General features: G+C 36.9%; 2 long non-coding RNA genes and 1 pseudogene across 2 annotated transcripts; 1 reads left to right on the top strand and 2 right to left on the bottom strand.

Annotated features, from left to right (window-relative positions):
• LOC145738117 (striatin-interacting protein 1-like) overlaps positions 1-24,348 on the bottom strand; it is a 132,899-nt pseudogene that overhangs the window by 71,013 nt on the left and 37,538 nt on the right.
• Positions 13,788-14,173, bottom strand: LOC145738193 (uncharacterized). Its single transcript, XR_014180632.1, has 2 exons — positions 13,934-14,173; positions 13,788-13,868 (listed from the first exon to the last, which is right to left on the bottom strand). It is a non-coding gene; the product is annotated as an uncharacterized LOC145738193 (long non-coding RNA).
• Positions 14,014-14,245, top strand: LOC145738194 (uncharacterized). The gene is made up of 2 exons (XR_014180633.1): positions 14,014-14,099; positions 14,165-14,245. It is a non-coding gene; the product is annotated as an uncharacterized LOC145738194 (long non-coding RNA).

Below are 24,348 nucleotides of genomic sequence, written 5' to 3'. Positions count from 1 at the left end.
GTTTTCCCGACCAAAGAACATTTCAATCGGGGATTGAATCAGCCTGACCGGGACTGCTTTGTCCAGAGTTTTCCGGACCAACCCACGTGTTGGAAAAGCCTACCAGCGACCACAGAGTTTCAGAAGGTCAGAGTCGAACCACCACAATTCCTCACTTGATTTAGTTTTATTTAATTTTATTTTATTTTTATTTTTTAGTTTATATTAGTTTGCTCTAAACGACTTCAACACTTGTCATCACCTCTGATCACCTTTTTGGTTGCCGGAACAAGTGTTGAAGCTGTTTGTTTGTTTTCCCTGGTGTTCTGCTGTTTTCTGCCTTAGGTATCTGTCACCAGTCTCTGGACCCCATTTCCTGCCTGGAAATCAGCGGTGGCCACTACTGACTACTGGGAAGAGGATACTGGAGGTTCCAGGACCCAAACATCGTCTTAAGAACTGGTAAGGGCAGTTAGAGACGGCTTGGCACTGGGAAAACTTTTCCTGTTTTTTTTTCAATTTAATTTCAAATTTTCACTTTAATTGTTTTTTCTTATTTTCTCGGCAACTTTTGTAAATTTTGTAAATTTTGTAAGATTGTAAATATTGTAGTTTAGTTTTTAAATTTGTAATATACACGTGTACATATACAACTAACGTGAGGCCTGCACTGTATAGGCGGTTGTCGGGCAACGGGTAAACATGTCATTGTTGCTGGTACGGTTGCTCGACAACCGCTTATACAGTGCAGGTAAAAAGTTAACATTTTCGCATTTTTGTTCTTGTTTTACGACGAAAGGGCTCAAATTACAGATCTGAAAAAAATACAGAAAACTAGTCCGTGATAGGTACTACGACTTTCATTAATACGATTTTTCAATCAAATCAACCGTACAGGCGCAAAAAATCAAAACCGTTTTCCCATGTTAATTTCCTATGTCCAGGGTGATCTTGGACACCTGGTATATCACTTGTGTTTATTTAGTTTTTGGGGTTAAACTAGAAATTTTAATAATGGCTCTCCAAATTAATGCCTTGCAAGCCCATGAGCTGGATTATGAAATTTCTATCAGGTCTATGAAGCCATTGGGTACTGTTGATCAGAGACGTAAAATTTTGAGGGGACTGTTGGCTCAAGAAAATGCCAATCGTAGTATTTGTCAAGTGTCGAACCCATTTGAATTTGATTTTGATGAAAAGGAGCTGGTGTGATCTATTGCATCAATTAAGGTTAAAATAGTAGGTTTTACCGGTACATCTAGTGATCCTTCATACAAGAACATTTCAACTCAGCTCTGGCATGTCTCAGGCCGACTTAATCGTATGAATCATACTTCTGATGAGGAAACTCAAAGGAAGAATGATTTATATGTTGAGATATTAACTTTGGAAGGTGATCTCGATGCTAAAGTTTTTCCAGCTGCTTCAACTCCTCTTGACCCATATTTGGGTTCTGTCAGTTTTAATGCTAATGCAGTTAGTCAGGTTGTTACCAAGTCTGTGCCTGTACATAAATGGGGACTGCAAAAGTTTACTGGCGAGGGTTCATTAATGGCTTTTCTTGAAAAGGTAGAAACCTTTAGAATGTCTCGTGGCTGTTCAACAGATGAGGTTTTTGCTTCTGCTGGAGACCTTTTTGATTCGCAAGCTTGGACTTGGTGGTATAATCATCATAAAAAGGGGCGTTTTATTGATTGGGATGATTTAGTGGGTAAATTAAAAGAGACTTTTTTGCGTGACCACTATGATAGAAACTTATTAGAAGAAATCAAAGCTAGGAAACAAAACCCTAAAGAACCAGTTTGTTTATTTATTAGTTCTATGGAGGGTCTTTTTAATCGATTAACTGAGGCTCCTTCTGAAAAAGAAGTTGTAGATATTATCAGAGAAAATTTAATGCCGGATTATGTTAGGACTTTGGCATTGCATGACATAACCGCTGTTAGTGACTTGACTTCTTTGTGTAAACGAATAGAGAACAGTCTCTATGTTTCAAATCAGTACCGTCCAACTACACATAGAGGTAATTTAATGGAACCTGATCTTAGTAGGCCAGGCTTTTCTGGAAATATTAGTTCTGTTTCCTCCAGTTTGGTTTGTTGGAATTGTAGGAAACGCGGTCATATAAACACTGAATGTACTGCCGAAAGGAGTTTGTATTGCTACAGTTGTGGTAAAGAAAATTTTACGAAGTCCAACTGTCCTAATTGTTCAAAAAACGTCACAAGACCTGGCAGGAAGACCAACAATCCTTCTGTCAGGTCGACAAAAAATTCTCAAAAGAAGGAGAACAAAAAAGACAGTCAGTAGTGACTAGACTTTTGGATTGGCATAAATGGTTGGACCAAGTGAAATTTTTTATGTCTGAAAAAGTTTTTCAATAAGTGTCATTAATAAGAGACAGTGGCGGGTACTTATATACTCAATTGTTTAATTGAAAGATTCTGTGGATACCGTATTACCCAGAATAACACATTTTAACATCGTGTATCATTTTTAATTTAATTTAATTTGACTTGTTTATTATTGGATTTAATTTTTCTCGATTGTGACTTTAATTGATTGATTTTCCCGCTTTGGATACTCCCCTTTATTTGTTTGTTCTGGAATGAGTGTTACCGTGTGGTCAGGATTCCTGGAATGATTTGAGAGTGTCAGGGAGTATATTTTTCCTCAATTGTGACTTTATTGATTTTTCCCGTTTTGGATACTCCTCTTAGTTTTTTGTTCAGGAACGAGTGTTACCATGTGGTCAGGATTCTTGGGACGATTTAGGAGTGTCAGGGAATCGATTTTTCTTTTGCTCGATTGTGTCAATTGTTTTTCCCCCCAACTTGTATGCGTTAATGTTTAATCTTGCGTACATGTAGAGAATTTCGTTTTTTTTTCCTATTCTCTATTTTGTCTTGTTGTCAGTTTTGACAATTTACCTGATTTTGACTTTTACCGGATTTGACTTACTTTGTAACCACTTTGCTTTGTTGTAAAGGGCTGAGCGGAATTGGGTGCCGCCATGGTCACTTAACCTCTAAGGTTTTTGGGAGGGTAGTTCATGGGGGGAAAGTCTTAGAGTCCCTGTAAGTACCTTAATGGCCTTGGAGTACGGGGACTTTCTACTGTGTTCGACCTCAGCCCCAATTGCTTGGTTACGTGAGATTTGGCGTCAGTGGTATCGTTCGGAACACCCCAGTAGATTTAATTTTTTTTGTGTGGTTACTAATACACTAACCGTTCGGTGTATTTTTCGGGTTTTCTAGAGAGGGTTCCTATCAAAAACCTTTCCTTTTGTTGGTGGACGATTGTCTTCTCTTTCCTGTTAGTTTTCTTTATTTCATTTCCACCTGCCAGGTGATTTGTATTGGTTTCTCTTTCTGTGGTTTTCCTGAGCGTTGAGTCCTGTCTCTGTTTATCTCTACCGAGACCAATGAATGAGGTTTCCTCTCACATAACGAGGTTTACGCAACGTTGGTTTCATGTTCAACCCCGTTTTAATTTTCTGGACATAAACCGGTTAGAGATTTGTAGGGTCATGACGACTTCTCCTGGGAGTATTGTTTGAGTGGGAGACTGGAGCGAGTCAACTGGTACCTTGTTTTTTTTCCTCTTCAGAGCTACTTCATAGCTGTGATGAGCTTCATTTTCGTTTTAAAGGTTGTATGCCTCCTTCAAATGGTATACTGGCGCCCATCATTTGTTTTCTTGATTTAGGTGGTTTACCGTCTTTTGGTTTGCTTTTCTTCAGGTTAGTTTCGAGGTGCTTTTCCACTTAAAAAAAATTAAACAAGTTTAATTAAACAAGTTTCATTTTTTTTTGGTTACTTAGGGGAGTGTGTTACGTACGAAATAGAGTTTTCGTCCGTTACTCGTTTGGTTTGTGTTTTTATGTCCGTGGGCCTAGTTACACTAGTAGACCGATTCCGATCGCTTAAATCCTCCAATTGCACTTTGTGCACATTTTGTTGTAAATGTGGGTGCGTGACCTGATAAGTTATCAGGTGCCGTAGTCACGTGATTAGTTTCGATTTTTGTCGGGGAAGCGTCGGTTTGTGGTCGTGTTTCTTTGTGTCAGGTGCCATGTGGCCTATTTAATCACCCCACTTTGTGATATCGGGCTCTTTACCACTACAGCACCCGAAGTGCCGACATCTGATCTTTTTTCTGAGCGGTGTGGCGCGTGTGTGACTTTGAATTTTTGATCCGTGATCATCTGGCCGAATTACAGGTAAATTGGTTTTATTGTTAGTTCTTTTGAATTATTTTGTATCGGCCCAATTTTCCAACACAGCACTGTGTTCGGCCCAACCGGAGATTCAGAGACTTTTCCAACTGGAGATTCAAAGACTTTTCCAACCGGAGATTCAAAGACTTTTCCAACCGGAGATTCAGAGACTTTTCCAACCGGAGATTCAGAGACTTTTCCAACCGGAGATTCAAAGACTTTCCCAATCGGAGATCCAAAGACTTTCCGACCGGAATTTCAAGGGCTTTCCGACCAGAGATCTAAAAGTTTTCCCGACCAAAGAACATTTCAATCGGGGATTGAATCAGCCTGACCGGGACTGCTTTGTCCAGAGTTTTCTGGACCAACCCACGTGTTGGAAAAGCCGACCAGCGACCACAGAGTTTCAGAAGGTCAGAGTCGAACCACCACAATTCCTCACTTGATTTAGTTTTATTTAATTTTATTTTATTTTTATTTTTTTGTTTATATTAGTTTGCTCTAAACGACTTCAACACTTGTCATCACCTCTGGTCACCTTTTTTCCTGATTTCCTGCAGAATATCCAAGTGTGTTCATTTACAGATACTTATGAACTCATGCAATTAATCCACGACCTTGAGCAATCTAATTTAAAAATGTTGAAATTTCATTAACGTGAAGTTTCATCATAACAAATGTCCTGAAAATGTCTCTTATTCAATAGGGTACCAATCATATAAGAGTACCATCATATGGGTACTATCTCTGTGAAATTCACATTATAAACTAATTCAAACCTGCTGAATTCAAATCTGACGTCAGATTGACATAAGTGGTACCATTTCCGAGTTAACCTAAAAATAAACCATTTTTACGCACATTTTACGTCATAGCTCCCTTATTAAAGCCAATCTGTCACTTTGACAGTATAAGTTATTTTTCTACTACCAATCCAAAGGTATTTGCACAGTCAAAGTCAAAATTAAAAATTCAAAATTTTTTCCGAAAAATTCCTAGGGGGCCCCTTTAAAAAATTTCAAAATTTCATATTTTATTTTTTTATAAAAAACCGGTACATTTTACAAAAAAAGTGTACATAAGAAAAAAGTTGCGTCTCATCGAGGTCCACACCCAATAAAATTTTCAACTCCATCGTTTGAACCATTTTTGAGATACTTAGGAAAATGTCCGAAAATTTTAAGTCAACTTTGACGCCCTCTAGCGGCCAAACGGTATAACTTAGCGATGCGCAGTTTCCACCAATGGATAGCCCCATTCATTGGCTATCTATAATCCTATTATGTGTAAATGTTTCAAATAACTGAGTTATTTACGATTGAATAAACCGATGCACAACAATTTTGTTAAAATGAGTTTTTTTTTTACCCTTGGATGGGTTCCATATATGAGTAGCATAATGTTGGTACTATCTGAACGAAATTCACATCATAGACTAATTCGGACCTGCTGACTCCAAATCGGCAATCAGAAAAATTTTACCATCACTGTTCGATCCTACTACCATCACTGTTCGATCGCCTCTGCCGTGGATGGTGGATTGTATCTGAATTTATCTTTTTCTCCCCATAGGGTCTAACCCAGCCCTTAAAATGGGTCTAATTTTAAGTCTTTGTCTTTTAAATATGTAGTGTCAGTTTTTCTTTTTTCTCCATAATCAGCTTTGTTCTCACCTTTAACAACTTTAAATTCACAAAACCTTTACAACATGGGTCTCACTGTTTCCCCCTTTCTAAAAAGACAGCCCGCGCATTGATTGTCGAGTTGAGCTCCTGAAGATGGCCATTTATATGTCTGAAACTAGTAGAGCAGGCCTTACCTTTTGAAGGTCGAAATAAAGTATTGTGGAGACGACTGCGTGTCATTCCCTTCCTTTTGTAGAAAAATTTTAGTTTCCATAGGTTCCGAAATAAAAATCCTAGCGACAGGTACCATGAACCATATCTCCGGAACCATTGGTACTAAAAATCTGATTTTTTAATCGTAGGTTAACTCGAACCTACAAATTCGAAATCGGAACTTAGATCTAAGCTGCAGCTTACGATTTGTCAAGTTTACTGGTACCCCACAAATGGGTTCCTACAGAAGGCGGCCATTTTAAATTTTTTTAAATTCACTTTGAGTATCTATGGGGTCCCTAGATACCAAATCTGCAATCAGAAGTTTTTTTTCCCATAGGTTCCAAGATAGAAAATCCTAGCTACGGGTACCATAATTTTTTCCTCGGAAACCATTAACGTTAAAAGACTGATATTTTAGACTTAGATTAATTCGGGCCTACCAAATGGAAATCTGGTATCAAATCTGGGCTCCGACTCACCGTTCGACAGGTTTACTGGTACCCAAAAACAGGGTTCCTAATTAAAAAGACAGTTTGAATAATTTTGAATTTTTTTTATTTCACTTTCAGTATCTATGGGGTCCCTAGAAACTAAATCCGCAATAAAAAAAAAAAAATTTCCCATAGGTTCCAAGATAGAAAATTTTGACCTCGGGTACCATGATTTTTAACTCCGGAACCACTGCAGTTAAAAATGTGATATTTTCATCATAGACTAACTCGGACCTGCCGAACTGAAACCTGTTATCAAATCTGGTCCCCGACTCACCGTTTGACAGATTTACTGGTACCCGAAAAACGGGTTCTCGGGGAAAACGACCATTTTAAATTTTTTTAACTTTACTTTGGGTACCTATGTGGTCCCCAGATTCCAAATCTGCAATCAGAAAAAATCCATCTAAAACGGTTCTCGAGATATCATACATAGTTACCAAGGGCGATAGAATTTTTTGATCTCCATGACTCCCCTCTTTATTTTCACTCGATCCATCCCTGTAAACTTGCCAATACATTTTATTTACCGTTTGGCCTACAAACACCTTAGTTACCGTTGTTAAGTCCAGCCGCCATCTTGGATTTTGAAAATTTTTCTCTCAAAGGGAAAGCCCACCCTGGGAACCCAAATCTGGGCTCGAAAAAATTTTAGGTCCCATAGGTTCCGAAATACCGCTCCATAGCAACGGTTGCTATGGGCCTGTGGCCTAAACCGCCCGAGCTAAAAATTTGAAAAAAACGCACCGGGGGCCTAGTCAGACCTCTAGATTCCAAATCCGGCGTCAAAAGTTTGATTTTACTTACCGTTTGACAGATACGGGTACCCTAGCAACGGGTTTTTCAAGATGGCCGCCATTTTAAAAATTGACATATACGTCACTTTACATGGTTGAGCACGTAGATTCTAATGGTTCAATCAGAAAAATTCCATCACTTACCGTTCTCGAGATATCAAACTCAGCTACCGTTGCTAGGCAACCTAGGTGAAATTTGATTGGCTTAAAAGAATCAGCGGGGTCAAAAACCTAGGGTCTAACCCACAACCACGAGTGGCGGACTTTACCCGTGAATTTGTTATGATGAAACTTCACTTCTTCAAATTAGATTGCTCAAGGTCGTGGATTAATTGCATGAGTTCATAATTAGAATAAATGAACACACTTGGAAATTCTGCAGGAAATCAAACGAACCGTTAGTTGTATATGTACACGTGTATATTACAAATAACGAAAACAGGGTGCGGAATAACACACAGTCTTCTCCACTATAAATTTATTAACCCACCAGTTAATGGGGCGCTCGACTAGTTTCGGGCATAGACATGCCCATCATCAGGAGCTTAAAAGCTGCTTAAATAACGAAAAACTACAATATTTACAACTAACAAAATTTACAAAAAGTTGCCAAAAAACAAATTATTGAAGGAATTAACAAAAAAAAAATAAAAGAAAACAAAATTGAAGTTGATTTTAAAACAAATGAAAAATAGAAAGTTAAATTTGAAATAAAAAAAAAACAGGAAAAGTTTTCCCAGTGCCAAACTGTCTCTAACTGCCCTTACCACTTCTCAAAGACGATGTTTGGGTCCTGGAACCTCCAGTATCCTCTAACAGTAGTCAGTAGTGGCCACCGCTGATTTCCAGGTAGGAAATGGGGTCCAGAGACTGGTGACGGGTACCTAAGGCAGAAAACAACAGAACACCAGGGAAAACGAACAAACAGCTTCAACACTTGTTCCGGCAACCAAAAAAGTGACCAGAGGTGATGACAAGTGTTGAAGTTGTTTAGAGCAAACTAATATAAACTAAAAAAAAATAAAATAAAATTAAATAAAACTAAATCGAGTGAGGAATTGTGGTGGTTCAACTCTGACCTTCTGAAACTCTGTCGCCGCTGGTCGGCTTTTACAACACGTGGGTTGGTCCGGAAAACTCTGGACGAAGCAGTCCCGGGTAGGCTTATTAAATCCCCGATTGAAAAGTTTCTTGCTCGGGAAAACCCTTAGATCTCTGGTCAGAAAACCCTCAGATCTCTGGTCAGAAAGCCCTTAGATCTCCGGTCGGAAAAGTCTTTGAATCTCCGGTTGGAAAGTCTTTGAATCTCTGGTTGGAAAGTCTTTGAATATCCGGTTGGGCCGAACACAATACTGTGTTGGAAAATTGGGCCGATACAAAATAATTCAAAAGAACCAACAATAAAACCAATTTACCTGTAATTCGGCCAGATGATCACGGATCAAAAATTCAAAGTCACACACACGCCACACCGCTCAGAAAAAAGATCAGATGTCGGCAGTTCGGGTGCTGTAGTGGTAAAGAGCCCGATATCACAAAGTGGGGTGATTAAATAGGCACATGGCACCTGACACAAAGAAACACGACCACAAACCGACGCTTCCCCGACAAAAATCGAAACCAATCACGTGACTACGGCACCTGATAACTTATCAGGTCACGCACCCACATTTACAACAAAATGTGCACAAAGTGCAATTGGAGGATTTAAGCGATACTAGTGTAACTAGGCCCACGGACATTAAAAACACAAACCAAACGAGTTACGGACGAAAACTCTTTTTCGTACGTAACAAACTTTCCTCGAATAAACTGAATTCATGCGTAAAGGCTTCAGATAGTTAGTCTAGATGATGCTGGAATAAACATTCTTCGCTGCTTTCTTGGCATTGTGTTTTTAACGGTTTTTGGCTCGTAAAGCTGGCGTCATAACTTTCATCCCAAATCATCTGGTATTTTAGAGGTATCGTTGCTTTGTAGGTTATAGTGTTTGACAGCGGTTTCCAAAACGCCCCTGCGCTCACTTCCACATGATATTCCAGTCCCTCATATTGGTATAATAGGGTTGTTAATCTACACAAGACAATAGGATTCTTCTTCTTCTTCTGGTTCCTATCCGTTACGGATGTTGGCAATCAGCATGGCGAGCCTAAACTTGTTTACGGCAATGCGGAAGAGTTCGGTTGATGTTTTTCCGGTCCATTTCCTGAGGTTATGCATCCAAGATATTCTTCTCCTTCCTGGACCTCTTCTTCCATCGATTTTTCCCTGGATGATTGTCTGGAGTAAGGAGTACCTGGAGTCGTTTCTCATGATGTGGCCCAGATATTGCAGTTTTCGGATCTTGATGGTGTTCATAATTTCTTTTTGTTTATTCATCCTTCTTAGTACCTCTTCATTAGTGATATGTTCGGTCCATGATATCCTCATCATTCTTCGATAGAGTCGCATTTCGAAGGCTTCTATTTTCTTGGATGTGCTTTCATTGAGTGTCCAAGATTCCGTCCCGTATAAGAGGATAGAAAAGATGTAACATCTGAGAAGTCTCATTTTTCTTTCCAGTGTAAGATCATGGCTTCTGAAGAGTTTGCTCATTTTGTTGTAGGCGGCTGTGGCTTTGGCGATTCGTGATTTGATTTCTTGAGTTGCGTCCCAGTTCTCGTTTATACGTGTGTGTGTACAATAGGATTAATAAGTGGAAATTACTCTCCTTAATATGCTCAAGCCTATAAAAAAGTATAAAATAAGAAAAGATTATATGTTTAATTGTTATCGTTATGATCGTCTTTGGGAGTCCAAAGGTCATTATATGGTAATAGGCGATAGGCTTACGTGTATTATGTCTTTCTTGGATTTTTTCGATGTCCCCATTTGTACCTCGTAGTCCACGTCCGATATCTTCCTTGTTATATAGAAGTTATTATACATCGTTCAGCCCTGTCCATTGTCTGATATTTCGCAACCAAGACATTTTTTTCCTTCCGATCCCTATCCGGCCTTCGATCTTGCCTTCAATCAATAGATGTAAGAATTGATATTTCGTGTTTCGCATTATATGCCCCAGGTATGCCGTTTTTCTTTTCTTAATCGATTCAAACAGTTCACGTTGTCTGTTGACTCGTCTTAGAACTTCTTCGTGTGTTAGTGTAGCCGTCTAGGGTATCTTCAGGATTCTGCGATACAGCCACATCTCGAAAGCCTCCAATTTGTTGATTGCAGCCGCCTTCAATGTCCAACCTTCCATACCGTAGAGAAGAACACGACTTTTCTAAAGGGTGTGAATACTTTTACTTGGTCTCCTTCGGCATATTTTACGTGCCGGTGTTTGTTATCGTATCTTATTTTATCACTCTGTTGTTTCTTTTGTATATTGTTGACTGCCTGATTTCTAGCCGCTAATGCGCCTTCTCGGATGTCGTTACTTGTGCAGGGTCCTTCTGCGGGAATCAAATTTGCTTCTGTAGGTAATATTGGTTCTCGTCTGGTATTGTAGGCAAAGGTGACTTGGCCCAAATATTCGTCCCAATCTGTCTGTTGCGTGTTTGTATAGATTGATAACATGTCCGCCAGTGTCTTATTTAATCGCTCCGTGAGACCATTCGTAATCGGGTGGTATGCTGTTGTGAATTGTTTAGATGTCCCCATTTTCTTTACTAATTCGTTGACTAATTCCGACTGAAACACCTTTCCTCTGTCGCTAAGTAAATATTTTGGTGCCCCGTGCCTTGTTACTATATTTTCGAGTATAAATTTTGCTACGGTCCCGGCTTTTCCGTTTGGTGATGCTTTTGTTTCAGCCCATCTAGTTGCGTAATTTGTTGCGACTACAATCATAGTATTGCCGTTCCTACTTTTTCGAAATGGTCCTAACAAGTCGATTCCTACTCTTTCAAAAGGGTTCCCACAGAGATCGGTTGTAGCAGTCCTATTGGTTTTCTATTTTGCTGTCCTTTCCTCGCTTGACAGTCCGCGCAGCCTTTCATAAACCTTTCGACGTCCCACACTGGTAGGTTTTTTAAAATCAGTGGCATAAAAGAAATACTTGGAGTTTTATATATTTGGCTAAATATCATTCAAATGTCAAACAATGCTTTCAAAGAACAAGTTGGGTATGATAGAATGTCACATTCTTTTATTATTGTTTGGATGGTTTTTCATTTTACGATGGTTTTGTTGTTATAATTGTAAAATGTAGTTCCAAATTAACAGTTACATTCAGTTATTATTGGTACAAGTAAGAGGAACAAGATTATGAATTTGACGGTCCATAAATTATTTTTCTAGTTTAATTAGCTCTGGTGTTTCGTAAATGAACTGTAATTTTAAAAGACGACAAAAACGAAGCGATGACGTTCTTACATTTTGTCAAATTACTTAATTATTTTTATTGGTTTCTGTACGACATACCAGGTGTCCAAGAGCACCCTGGACATACGAGATTAACCCTCCGTTAGTCTGTTGCCATTTTTTTCGAGTTTGGTCTGGTAGGGTCTAATGAACCCCACAAAATAAAATTGGAAGGAACCCTCGTTCATAATAAGCTTTTGAGCTTTAATTCAAATTTAAATTCCTAATAGGAACTATGCTAAACAACTATCAATATGATTAACTTGTAATAAGCAATGTTCTAGCAACCTGCAGACCGTCAAGAACTTAAATAAATCTTTTACTGACACGTGCAGACACGAAACGGTTTTAGCGGAAGCCTTAAATTGTGTTTCCATTTACTGTGCTATCTTAAACCAATAAATAACACCCGCCAATAGAAGAAAATGTTCCATAAATTTGAATACATATAATGGCAATGTATTTCTCTCGACACCTGCAATAAATACGTTTAATGCAGTATACTGCTTGGTATATTTTTAAAATGTCATATCAAGAAGTGATAACGTTTTTTTTTTTTGTTTCAGAATTTGCTGCCCCTGCCTGTTGGAACTGGTGCTGCTTTAGTAAAACCCACCAAGTACCACTATAATACACACAACCAGCACATTTACCTGTTGCCAGAGTGCGCAATCAACATCAACAGGTAAACTTAATGAGAAAAAAAAGTTGTTTGTGATAACATATGCACCAAAATGATGCTGATAAGTAACATGTTGATAACATTCACCAATTTGTGTTTATGCTGGATTAACAAGCCAAATGATTTGACATGGTAATCAACTTGGTAATCTTTTGATACGCATATGTGTTACACATCATGGAAAAAAACTGAAAAATATATCAAATTTTGGTGCACAATATACAAGATGTCCTATCGACAACTAGTTTCAACTAAAAAAGATCAAAAGGGACATTTTTCTGTCCTACAGAGTTATGTCAACAAATCCACATATTTAAATTTTGACATATTCCTTATACACCAAACTTGTCTATTCTCCACTTTTCACTTTCAGGACAACCTCTAATGTGTTAATCACAATATTTTAGGTGTGCAATGCAGTGTACGTGAGACTGAACTGGACTCAACCATTATGTGCTTGTCCATCGAAATACCGGAATCCATGGTCAGCATCTTTGAACTCAGACGACCTTCATACCACCGAGCTAAGCACTAATAAAAGATCGAGGGTAAGCAGGCCGTAAAGTACTTTTACAACTCCACTAAACAACCCATACGCATTTCCCGATAAGAATCCTATCCAACATTACTTGGCAGGTTGTAAAAGTTTGCAATAATTATCTGGTGCCTGTCGAATAAAAGTACTGTCATAAAAAATAGCTAAAGAGCAAACGATGATATATACGATAATATTTTCCATGTTAATTGTAAAGCTCAATCAGAGCCGGTTTCACTTCTGTCTTAAGCTTCTTGCACTCTTCTTCAGCCTCATCATCAATTTGTATAGTTAGAGAGTTAGATAAGTTAACCGACGTGTTGTATTAAAAAATCATTTTTAGAGTACTCTCTAAAAGTACAATGGTTTCACTTTTTCGCATTTAATTTCTTATGTAGGTGTAAAATTAAGAATGGCACAAGAAGTGATTTCTAGATCACTTCGCAAAAATCATTAAAGATGCAGTGAAATGCACTTAACTTTATTGGAGTATTGCGTAACCTTCAGGACATGTGCTGGTAAGGAGACATAATATTAAATTGAAACGAGATCTTGAATTCATTATGTTAATCGGGACTTTTACTGTTCATGAAGGTGATATAAGAATAGTATCCAACTAAAGTCTATACATAGGCAATTATTGAAGAAACTAATATAAAAAATTCAAATTCTACAACTTCGATTAAAATTGTATCATCTGCATAAATAACAATTGCAAGATAGCCTCGGGCTTGAATTCTGAAATAATGTATTATGCATTCCAATTACTCATTTAAGACCGTACTCCATTTACCTTCAGGGTTTATGCAGAAACCAACATACATACAGTTTGAAGTAGAAGTCCATAGTCTCGCAGTGGAGGTGTAAGAATACAGGGTGCGGAATAACACACAGTCTTCTCCACTATAAATTTATTAACCCACCAGTTAATGGGGCGCTCGACTAGTTTCGGGCATAGACATGCCCATCATCAGGAGCTAAAAGAATTAAAACGCTCTAACAAAGGTGAACTCAAAAATGTGGACAATGGCGAAGGACATACCTCAAAAGCTGCTTAACACGTTGGACGCTGTCTTTCTAAACAGGGATAGACAGCGAGACCCATTAGTAACAAAGAATTATCTTAAGCTTTCTCTTTGTTACTAATGGGTCTCGCTGTCTATCCCTGTTTAGAAAGACAGCGTCCAACGTGTTAAGCAGCTTTTGAGGTATGTCCTTCGCCATTGTCCACATTTTTGAGTTCACCTTTGTTAGAGCGTTTTAATTCTTTTAGCTCCTGATGATGGGCATGTCTATGCCCGAAACTAGTCGAGCGCCCCATTAACTGGTGGGTTAATAAATTTATAGTGGAGAAGACTGTGTGTTATTCCGCACCCTGTAACATACATACAACCAAGCGTTTTTTGGAAAAGTGGAAAAAAGAAACCAATCACTAACTTTGATGAACTTGAAAAATCCATTTTTGTTCAAGGTGCAACATAAGGCCAGAAATCACAAAACAATGGTGAAGACTGTGTTATTATGGCAAAAATTGTTGAATACATTTCCGGACATCCCCACAAAGTTGATTCTTTATAGATTTTTTAGAATTTTTATAGATTTATTATGTAATAAATATTTACTTTTTAGAAGGTTATAACGCTGGTAAAAACTTGTGAACCAATCAGCGAAAAATATATATATCTATTTAATCACGAAATAAGATAGATAATTTTCGTCCAGTTTTCATAGCGCAATTAGTAGTGTAGTAGTTAGTATACGACCATGCAGGGTGCATGTGTTACAAAGTGCCACGATATTGTTTTTATTAGAATGAAGTTTAAAACTCCTAATATGCTACAAAGAGATGCATTTTAGATGAGTTAATTAAACACAAAAAATCTAGCAGGTATGCCAAAATTTTTTTTAGGCTTAACGTCGTTTATGTATTTTCCTCAATCAAAGTAAATCTCAATTGTAGCATACTTTGGTACGAATACACCGTAAGTCATTTAAATGGTTTAAAATCTAACCACAGCTTCTAGCACTTCATTATTAAAAAAACACTTTAAAAACATTACGCTGTATTCAACTTCAGCAATGTTAAAGCGATCTTATGATCTGTTAAGTTGATACCTCTGCTTGTGGATAACTTTCAACTTGCTGACCTAGCAAACAGTGCTGGAAAATTCACTGTGCTGTACCTAGATCGGTAGATAAATACGTTTGCCTAAAATGCAGTCAAGTAAGTAGTTAAAGTTGAGTATAGTAAGATAAATAAAAGTTGTAAGATAAAAGTTAAACTGTTCTTGGCCATATTTAAAATTCGTTTTTGGCAAATATACACAACAGGTAAAATAAGTCCAATCTAAGTTTATGTTCACCCACGACAGTTTTAAATATGGCTAAAATTTATGGATTTTTTTTCATTTACATAAACAAAATACAAAGGCTAAAGGAATACCTAATAATGCCTACAAAATTTACTTGGATACCAGGAAGTACTTGTATACATTATGAATATTAAAAGTATTTCTGTACCACCCAAAAACGCAAATTACACAAAAAAGGAAACGCAAGAAGTTACCCAAAATAGCTGGAACTACTCGGATACTAGTGGTGCAACTGGGTTCCATTAGTCGCACTTCTGTAGCCAGGAAAACATCGTTAAAAAGTATTGTAAGCAGCTCCTTCTTCAGCAGCAATCAACTGGGGGCTAAACTCCTCCAAACATAGATTTCCAACCCATTTTAAATTGTCGACTATCAGTTGATAAGCAAGTTGGGGCAATCCGGCATTTTACCCACGCACCAGATTTTCTCGTAAAGGGTTGCCAATCCGGTTCCTACTTCCTCACAAGTTGCGATTTCAGCTGTTATATAGCTTTATTTGTCCGTTGGCTTTTAAACACTTTTGGTTTCGGGGGTGGTGCTGTAGTTACCATGTTAAGTAAACAATAACGTTTCATTAAATCAATAAAGCCATATTGTTCATATTCTTCAATGGTAGTAAACAATTCGTGGTTCTTACTGATTATTTCTGCCAGTGGTGAAGGTAATGAAACCACTTTTACAGACATGACGATTTGTTCGGTTCGGAGGCGTTTATCTTTCATCGACTCAAAAAAATTATTAAGAACAGTTTCTCTTAATGCGACCATAGGTGGTGACACATTGAATTTAACTTTGGCAAATTTCATTTTTAGATCTTCGATACACTTTTCTAAGTGAACATCTCCAGCTGTAAGAAGAATTAATTCACCCGTTTCCTGAATCATTACTCGTACGCCGGAGTCCGTCTGGCTTAACAGTTTTAAGCCATGGCGTAAAATTGGTAGATGTTTTGGATCAACTGGTTCAATTGCATAGCGCACAACAGGGAGCAGAACCTGATGCTCAACCAGCTGCACTACATTTAATTAAGTAGATAATGTCGCGGTTCGATTTACGCCAGTGTGGACGCCGTCAATACCACAAATTTTTCCAGCAGGCACACAATCCGTCTCAATCATGTCCTTTCCAACCAAAATATACCAGGTGTCCAAGAGCACCCTGGACATAGGAGATTAACATGGGAAAATGGTTTGCGCCTGTACGGTTCATTTAATGGAAAATCGCTTTAGATAAAAGTTGTAGAGCACATCTTCGGCTATATACTTGTAATTTTTTCAATACCGTAGATTTGACCATTAAGACGCAAAACGGATCTAAAATTCGGAAATTTTAAATCTCGCGCCAAGCGGTCGTTAAGGAAAGTTAATATCCGGCCGTGCTACCAACCTTTCAAAATCATAACAAATCGCCGTCAGTCATTCTGTAATCAAAACATTCAAAACAAGTTTATTTAGTAATAATTTTGAGTTACTACCGACATAATGCAAAGAAAATAAAAATAAATCGTGATAAAAACACTTTATCATTAGCCACAGCCCAAAAATCTGGTAAGTTGCACTTATAACCTCATTCAATGTCTCTACTCAACTTATTTACTTTGTAGCAAAACTCTTTAAGAAAACACTGGTTTTGCTTGCAAATATTCAATGAGGATGACCGATTCAGTTATATCAAGCGTCTTCACAACCCTTTAAACGATTTAAAGTGATATCGACTACGAAGGCCTGCAGATGTTTGAAGATAAGTTGCTTTACTATACAGGGGCCACAAAAGAGGGCAAATACTCAAAAGTGATGCAATTTAGTGTCCTATGTGACGCTAGTTTTATTGTATCCTTCTGTTTTGTAGTGTTGTGTAAACACCATAGTGTTTAAGTGGTTTTTTATTGTATGATGTAAATAAAAAGGCATTTTTTATAACTGATTATCAATGTTTTTTACTTTGTTCTACAGGGTAAGGTATGTACTGATATTTAATTAGCTCTATTAGTTAACTTCATTCACCTACAAGGATACTTGTAAAACATCTACTAACCAAAAATAAATTAACCAAAACTCGAGTTCACATTTGATTGGTAAAGGTATGTCCTGTGAAATGGTGTATTAAATTAGAAGCAAGTTGTTTCTCTTTAGAGACTTTCAATCACTACATTTTACCTACCTTTGCTAATTTGGAACTCTATTACACTATTATCCAAACAAAAATTAGGTTACTAAGACAAAGTTGTTTTTAGCATAGCTTGTATGGTAAAAGGTTCACCCACTCACACTCAATCTGTGGAACAATCACTGTTTATGTGGTAAAACCAGTTTTCTTTGCCACCTATTGTACTGAAGCTTTTGGCTTGAAGAAAATGTATACTGTACCTTGAACTGTGAATAAATAATCAATACAAACATTCAGTGTACAAAGCTTTATTTGGAACAATTGAGTGTGTGGAAAAAATAACACAATTATAATGTTAATAAACCTAGAATAGAACAGCTCATTTAGATAGCTCAATTGAAAAGTTGGTTTTTCGATAATACCTTCCCTTATAAAAAAACTTTTGTCACCTGACTGATAATTTGACTGTGTAAGTCCATATTATATTCCTAGAAGGTGTTTCTAAGAGGTTTTATAGCCAGTTTAAGATTCTTCACGTTTCAGTCAGATCAAATTTTGAGATTTAAGTCAGATATCATCACTGAATCATTTTAAGTTTTAATTGCAACACTGATGAAACCCCTCGGTGATGATAGTCCAGGAAGTTAAGCACATTGAAGCTAAATCACATCACTTTTGAAGGAAGTATTTGGCCCCTTTGTTGTTGTCCCTATACAGTAGGAAACTTATCTTCAAAGATCTGGCTTCATTGTCCACTGTTTTCATCACTTTAAATCGTTTGGTAGTGTTATGAAGAGGCTTGAGATAGCTGATTCGGTCATACTCATAAAATATTTGCAAGCAAAACCAGTGTTTTCTTAAAGAGTTTTGCTACAAAGTAAATAAGTTGAGTAGAGACATTAAATGAGGTTATAAATGCAACTTACCAGATTTTTGGGCTGTGGCTACTGATAAAGTATTGTTATCACGATTTATTTTTATTTTCTTTGCATTATGTGGGTAGTAACTCAAAATTATTACTAAATAAACTTGTTTTGAAAGTTTGGTAGCACTGCCTGATATAACGACCGCTTGGCGCGAGTTTTAAAATTTCCGAATTTTAGATCCGTTTTGCGTCTTTTATCTAAAGCGTTTTTCCATTAAATGAACCGTACAGGCGCAAAAAATCAAAACCGTTTTTCCATGTTGATCTCCTATGTCCAGGGTGCTCTTGGACATCTGGTATATGTTAAATGATACTTTGATAAGTTTTTAAGTAGAGTAGTTTTAGTAAATTACGGTTAGTCCTAACTTAAAATATTGTTTGTCAAGTTTTCTCTTCTGCCATTAATTAAAGCTACTGGAATCACAAGTAATATTCACTTACTAAATTTCAGGGTTGCTGTTCAGTCCAGACACAGGCAATATTATTTTTGGCAGTGCATGTGATTTATGGGGTTTTACAACCAAAGACATTTGCCGCATGATAATAGATAAAGTGAAAAATGAGACAGTAGAGACCCTTAAGTCAAGAAAATGTGGAATTTTGATTTTTGGGTGGACTCTCAAGGCAACGTCAAGTCTGGAGCCGTGACAAAACAAAAGACAAACATATTTTCACAGTTTTGTCTTCGCAGTATTCTACAAGTCTATCAGACGGTTCCTATCAAAATGGGTAAAACCGATCTACCTAAAATCTTAAAGACACTAAAAATAACGAATCCAACGCGAGAAATGCTGTTTACGACCAATGGCAGGCAACAAATGAAATTACTTCTGTCTACTTGGAGTCCTCTTGCTAAAAAAGTATTTCTTCAAACATTAAATGTAATTCCCTCACCTAAAGAGATAAATTCACCTACTTGAATTCATGTGTAGAGAGACCTTTATGCCATACCTTAAACGATTAGATATAGACTGTCCAACCAATTGCTACGTTTCAAAGCTATTTTCGGTTGATAAGCTGTCTTTAGAAAAGGAGGCTTTTATTAACGTCGTATATTAATTAATATATATTATAAACGTCAGTCATCAGATGCGTAGAACTAGACCGATAGTTTCATCGGCGCATCGCGCTAAGCCGACGGAACAATCAACAACTGACTAGGAATGTTCCTCGTCATCTACGACCGATAAAGATAAGATTAAATTAATTGAAGATGAACTAGTGATTATCGGTATGACAAGGGTGCTTGTCGGATCGTTACGAATAGGACAACAAGTATATGCTTTGACGACGGACTATTTGCCAGAAGAATCAAAACTAGCAGAAAATCCTGATGCTTTTGTTGCAACTAATAGAAGTGTCAGTACATTTACAATAAAAAAAACTATATAGGGTGATTCCAAAGTTGGTGCTTTCCTTTCCCCTACGAATAGGGCTTCAAAAAATAAGTTTTTTTTCCTTTGACGCTTTTTCGAAATATGAACAATAACGAAGATACAGGGTGTCAAAATTTTACTGAAAAAAAAACAAAATAAAAAATAACTTAAATTTAATTTTAACTAACTACAGGTTATTCTTTATCAACAGACATAAACATAAACAAAAGATTTCAGAGGCCTTTGAACTAAGGTTTAATAATTTGACATTTTAAATTAAAACAGCATTTAATTTTCGGCACGCATTAAGACGGTTTGTATTTTTTTACTCGAAAGCGGTGCGTCGTAGCAAAAAATAATAAAAGGGGTTTTATTTTTAGAATCGAACAAGGAATTCAATAATAAATTTTATGTAGAAAAAAAAACTAGTAGGGTAATATGTTTTTTCGAAAATGTTTTTAAAAAATTATACGCGCGCCACTGGTAAACGCAAAAAAATTGTTGTTCCTTGGAAAATTTCCTTTCCACGTAGCTACTCACACCTACAAAATTTTGTTTAATTACTTCAAGTGGTTTGGCCAAAATCATTAAATTTTTATTTTTTCAGTAAAACTTTCACACCCTGTATCTTCGTTATTGTTCATATTTCGAAAAAGCGTCAAAGGAAAAAAAACTTTATTTTTTGAAGCCCTATTCGCAGGTGAAAGGAAAGTACCAACTTTGGAATCACCCTGTATATTTTGGTTGTAAAGGACATGATTGAGACGGATTGGGTGCCTGCTGGAAAAAATTGTGGTATTGACTATCTACTCAATTAAATGTAGTGCCGTTGGTTGAGCATCAGGTTCTGCTCCCCGTTGTGCGCTATGCAATTGAACCAGTTGATCCAAAACATCTACCAGTTTTACGCCATGGCTTAAAACTGTTAAGCCAGACGGACTCCGGCATACAAGTAATGATTCAGGAAACGGGTGAATTAATTCTTCTTACAGCTGGAGATGTCCACTTAGAAAAGTGTATCAAAGATCTAAAAATGAAATTTGCCAAAGTTAAATTCAATGTGTCACCACCTATGATCGCATTAAGAGAAACAGTTCTTAATAAATGTTTTGAGTATATGAAAGATAAACGCCTCCAAACCGAACATGTCTGTAAAAGTGGTTTCATTACCTTCACCACTGGCAGAAATAACCAGTAAGAACCACGAATTGCTTACTACCATTGAAGAATATGAACAATATGGCTTTATTGATTTAATGAAACGTTATTGTTTACTTAACATGGTAACTAGAGCACCACCCCCGAAACCAAAAGTGTTTAAAAGCCAACGGACAAATAAAGCTATAGAACAGCTAAAATCTCAACTTAAGACGGCTTGTGAGGACGTAGGAACCGGATGGGCAACCCTTAACGATAAAATCTGGAGCGTGGGTAAAATGTTCGGATGGCCCCAACTTGCTTATCAACAATACAAATAATTATTCCCAAAATATTTCTGGAACTGAACATGACGCACCGAAGTTGCTTATTGGATCAGCAGTTTCGAAATGCTTTCCAAACTTTGCTAAAGGCTGGACCCATATGTAGCGAACCCGTGACAAACTGCGCTGTGATAGTCGACAATTTAAAATTGGTTGGAAATCTATGTTTGAAGGAGTTTAGCTCCCAGTTGATTTCTGCTGAAGAAGGAGCTGCTTACAATACTTTTTAACGATGCTTTCCTGGCTACAGAAGTGCGACTAATGGAACCCATTTTCACCACCAGTATCCTGGTAGTTCCAGCTATTTTGGGTAAGTTCTTGCGTTTCATTTTTTGTAATTTGGGTTTTTGGGTGGTACAGAACAACTTTTAATATTCTTCTAATGGTTTATTGATTTACTGCGTGCCTAATATATACAAGTACTTCCTGGTATCCAATTAAGTTCTCTATGCATATTTAGGTATTCCTTTAGCCTTTGTATTTTGTTTATATGGATGGAAAAAAATCCCTAAATTTTAGCCATATTTAAAACTGTCGTGGGTGAACATAAATTTAGATGAACTTATTTTACCTGTTGTGTATATTTGCCAAAAACGAATTTTAAATAACAGCCAAGAACAGTTTAACTTTTATCTTACAACTTTTATTTATCTTACTATACTCAACTTTAACTACTTACTAGACTGCATTTTAGGCTAACTGATTTATCTACCGATCTAGGTACAGCACAGTGAATTTTCCAGCACTGTTTGCTAGGTCAGCAAGTTGAATTATCAACAAGCAGAGGTATCAACTTAACAGATCATAAGATCGCTTTAACATTACTGAAGTTGAATACAGGGTAATGTTTTTAAAGTTTTTTTTAATAATGAAGTCTTAGAAGCTGTGGTTAGATTTTAAACCATCTAAATGACTTACGGTGTATTCGTACCAAAGTATGCTACAATTGAGAGTTATTTTGATTGAGGAGAATACATAAACGACGTTAAGCCTAAGAAAGATTTTAGCATACCTGCTAGATTTTTTGTTTTCAATTAACTCTTCTAAAATGCATCTTTTTGTAGCATATTAGGAGTTTTAAATTTCATTCTAATTAAAACAATATCGTGGCACTTTATAACACATGCACTCTGCATGCTCGTATACTAACTACTATTCTACTAATAGCGCTATGAAAACTGGACGAAAATTATCTTAAACGAACGAATTCAATCGGATTTAGATAGACTTCTTGTAATCACATATAAACTAATTGCTTTAGCATATACTGAATTCGATTAATCCCATAATGCTGATTCTGCAAGTTTTCGGGCTTTTTGCCAGGGGAATGGGGGAAGGTCCAAACTCCGTGTAGTTCTCAAAGGTCTGCCTCTACGTTTAATGTTTACGCACATCATTCCGTATACGCGTATGCCAGGTACGCTAGCATAAGTTGGTTGGTCGTGGGACTTTGGACCCTCTGCAAAAAATGTTTTTTGAACCATCTAGTATACTATAATTTTTAAACTATGCAACTTGACTAACTTTTCTATTCAAGCCTCCCATGAACTGATATGAGACACCAAATCTTAAACTGTTTTTTTTTTGTTTTGCTCATACAACCTGGGACACCCAGTATAGTTTCTAGTTTGTCTACTAACCTAACGTACTGCTGTCTGGACATCTGCAGATAACCAAGTAATGCGATTTTCCAGTCCTAATATTTTAAAGGGCCAGAAGGGAACAATCCCTTGGTGCTCTGCATATACTCATTTCGCTGGTTGGTTCACAAGTTTTTACCAGCGTTATAGCCTTCTAAAAAGTAAATATTTATTACATAATAAATCTATAAAAATTTAAAGAATCAACTTTGTAGGGGTGTCGGGAAATGTATTCAACAATTTCTGCCATAATTTAAGAAATGTAGGAAATGCTTTCTGCACAGTCTTCACCATTCTTTTGTTTTGATGTTTCTGGCCTTATGTTGCACCTTGTACAAAAATGGATTTTTCAAGTTCATCATATTTAGTGATTGGTTTCTTTTTTTCACTTTTTGTATGTTGGTTGTATGTATGTTTGATTCTGCATAAACCCTCAAGGTAAATGAAGTACGTTCTTAAATGAGTAATTGGAATGCATAATACATAATTTCAGAATTCAAACCCGAGGCTATCTTGCAATTGTTATTTATGCGGATCAATAATTGCCTATGTCTAGACTTTAGCTGGATACTATTCTTATATCACTTTCATGAACAGTAAAAGTCCCGATTAACATAATGAATTCAAGATCTCGTTTCAAGTTAATATTCTGTCTCCTAACCACCACATGCCCGGAAGGTTAGGCAATACTCCAATAAAGTTAAGTGCATTTCACTGCTGAAGCATCTTTAATGATTTCCGCGAAGTGATCTAGAAATCACTTCTTGTGCCAAAATATTTATCGTATTCTATCAGTTTTCTGAATCTCGAACTTCGGATAGAATTCGGTTTTATATGGTCGATCAAGCTGCCCGATCTATTTATTTTAATAGTTGTTTACCGTATATAACTTTGTGTCCAGTTTATCTGGTATGGCTGTGTAATATTCTATCGTACTTTATTCTTGAAAGCAATACAATGCTACATTAGTTTCTATACGCATCAGATGCAGCATATTCTATACATTATCGTGTTTACTTAGGAAAAATGTAACTCGTTTCGAATGGTTTTATGATTACAGTTTAGCTTACCTGGTTCAATTAAATTAGGAGTCGGTTTACCTACTATGGTGAATACAGCTCATGGGTAAGTGCTAAGAAGGTAAATTGGCCGAGTCTAATTTTGCGGTGCCATTCTCTAAATTCAGAACAATTCAGGTTTCCCTATCAGCCTAGGTGGTTCCAAAGCCAAAATTGGAAAATATTCTAGTCAAGTTTTGGGAAACAAAAAAGTGTGAAAATTTGAAATTTAAAACTCGCCTAAAGAGGAAACTGTAGAAAATATATTTAAAAGAACAACAATTACGTTACCAGAGGGTCATTTTCAGGTCGGCTTACCCTTCAGTAATCCAAATGATTACTTACAGCTAGGAGAATCTTTTAACAAAGCGTACAAACGACATCTAAATCTCCAGAGAAGTTTTTCATCCAACAAAGTATTGTTGGCGGACTATAAAGCCTTTACATTAAAGTATATTCAAAACCGGTATGCGGAAGAAGTCTCCCTGACCTTTAAAAA

The sequence above is a fragment of the Ips typographus genome, linkage group LG15 (assembly GCF_016097725.1).
Source record: "Ips typographus isolate SLU linkage group LG15, UJ_Ityp_2.0, whole genome shotgun sequence".
NCBI classification, from domain to species: domain Eukaryota; kingdom Metazoa; phylum Arthropoda; class Insecta; order Coleoptera; family Curculionidae; genus Ips; species Ips typographus.
The sequence above is the reverse complement of the archived record's forward strand: the minus strand, read 5'-3'. Positions and strand labels throughout refer to the sequence as shown.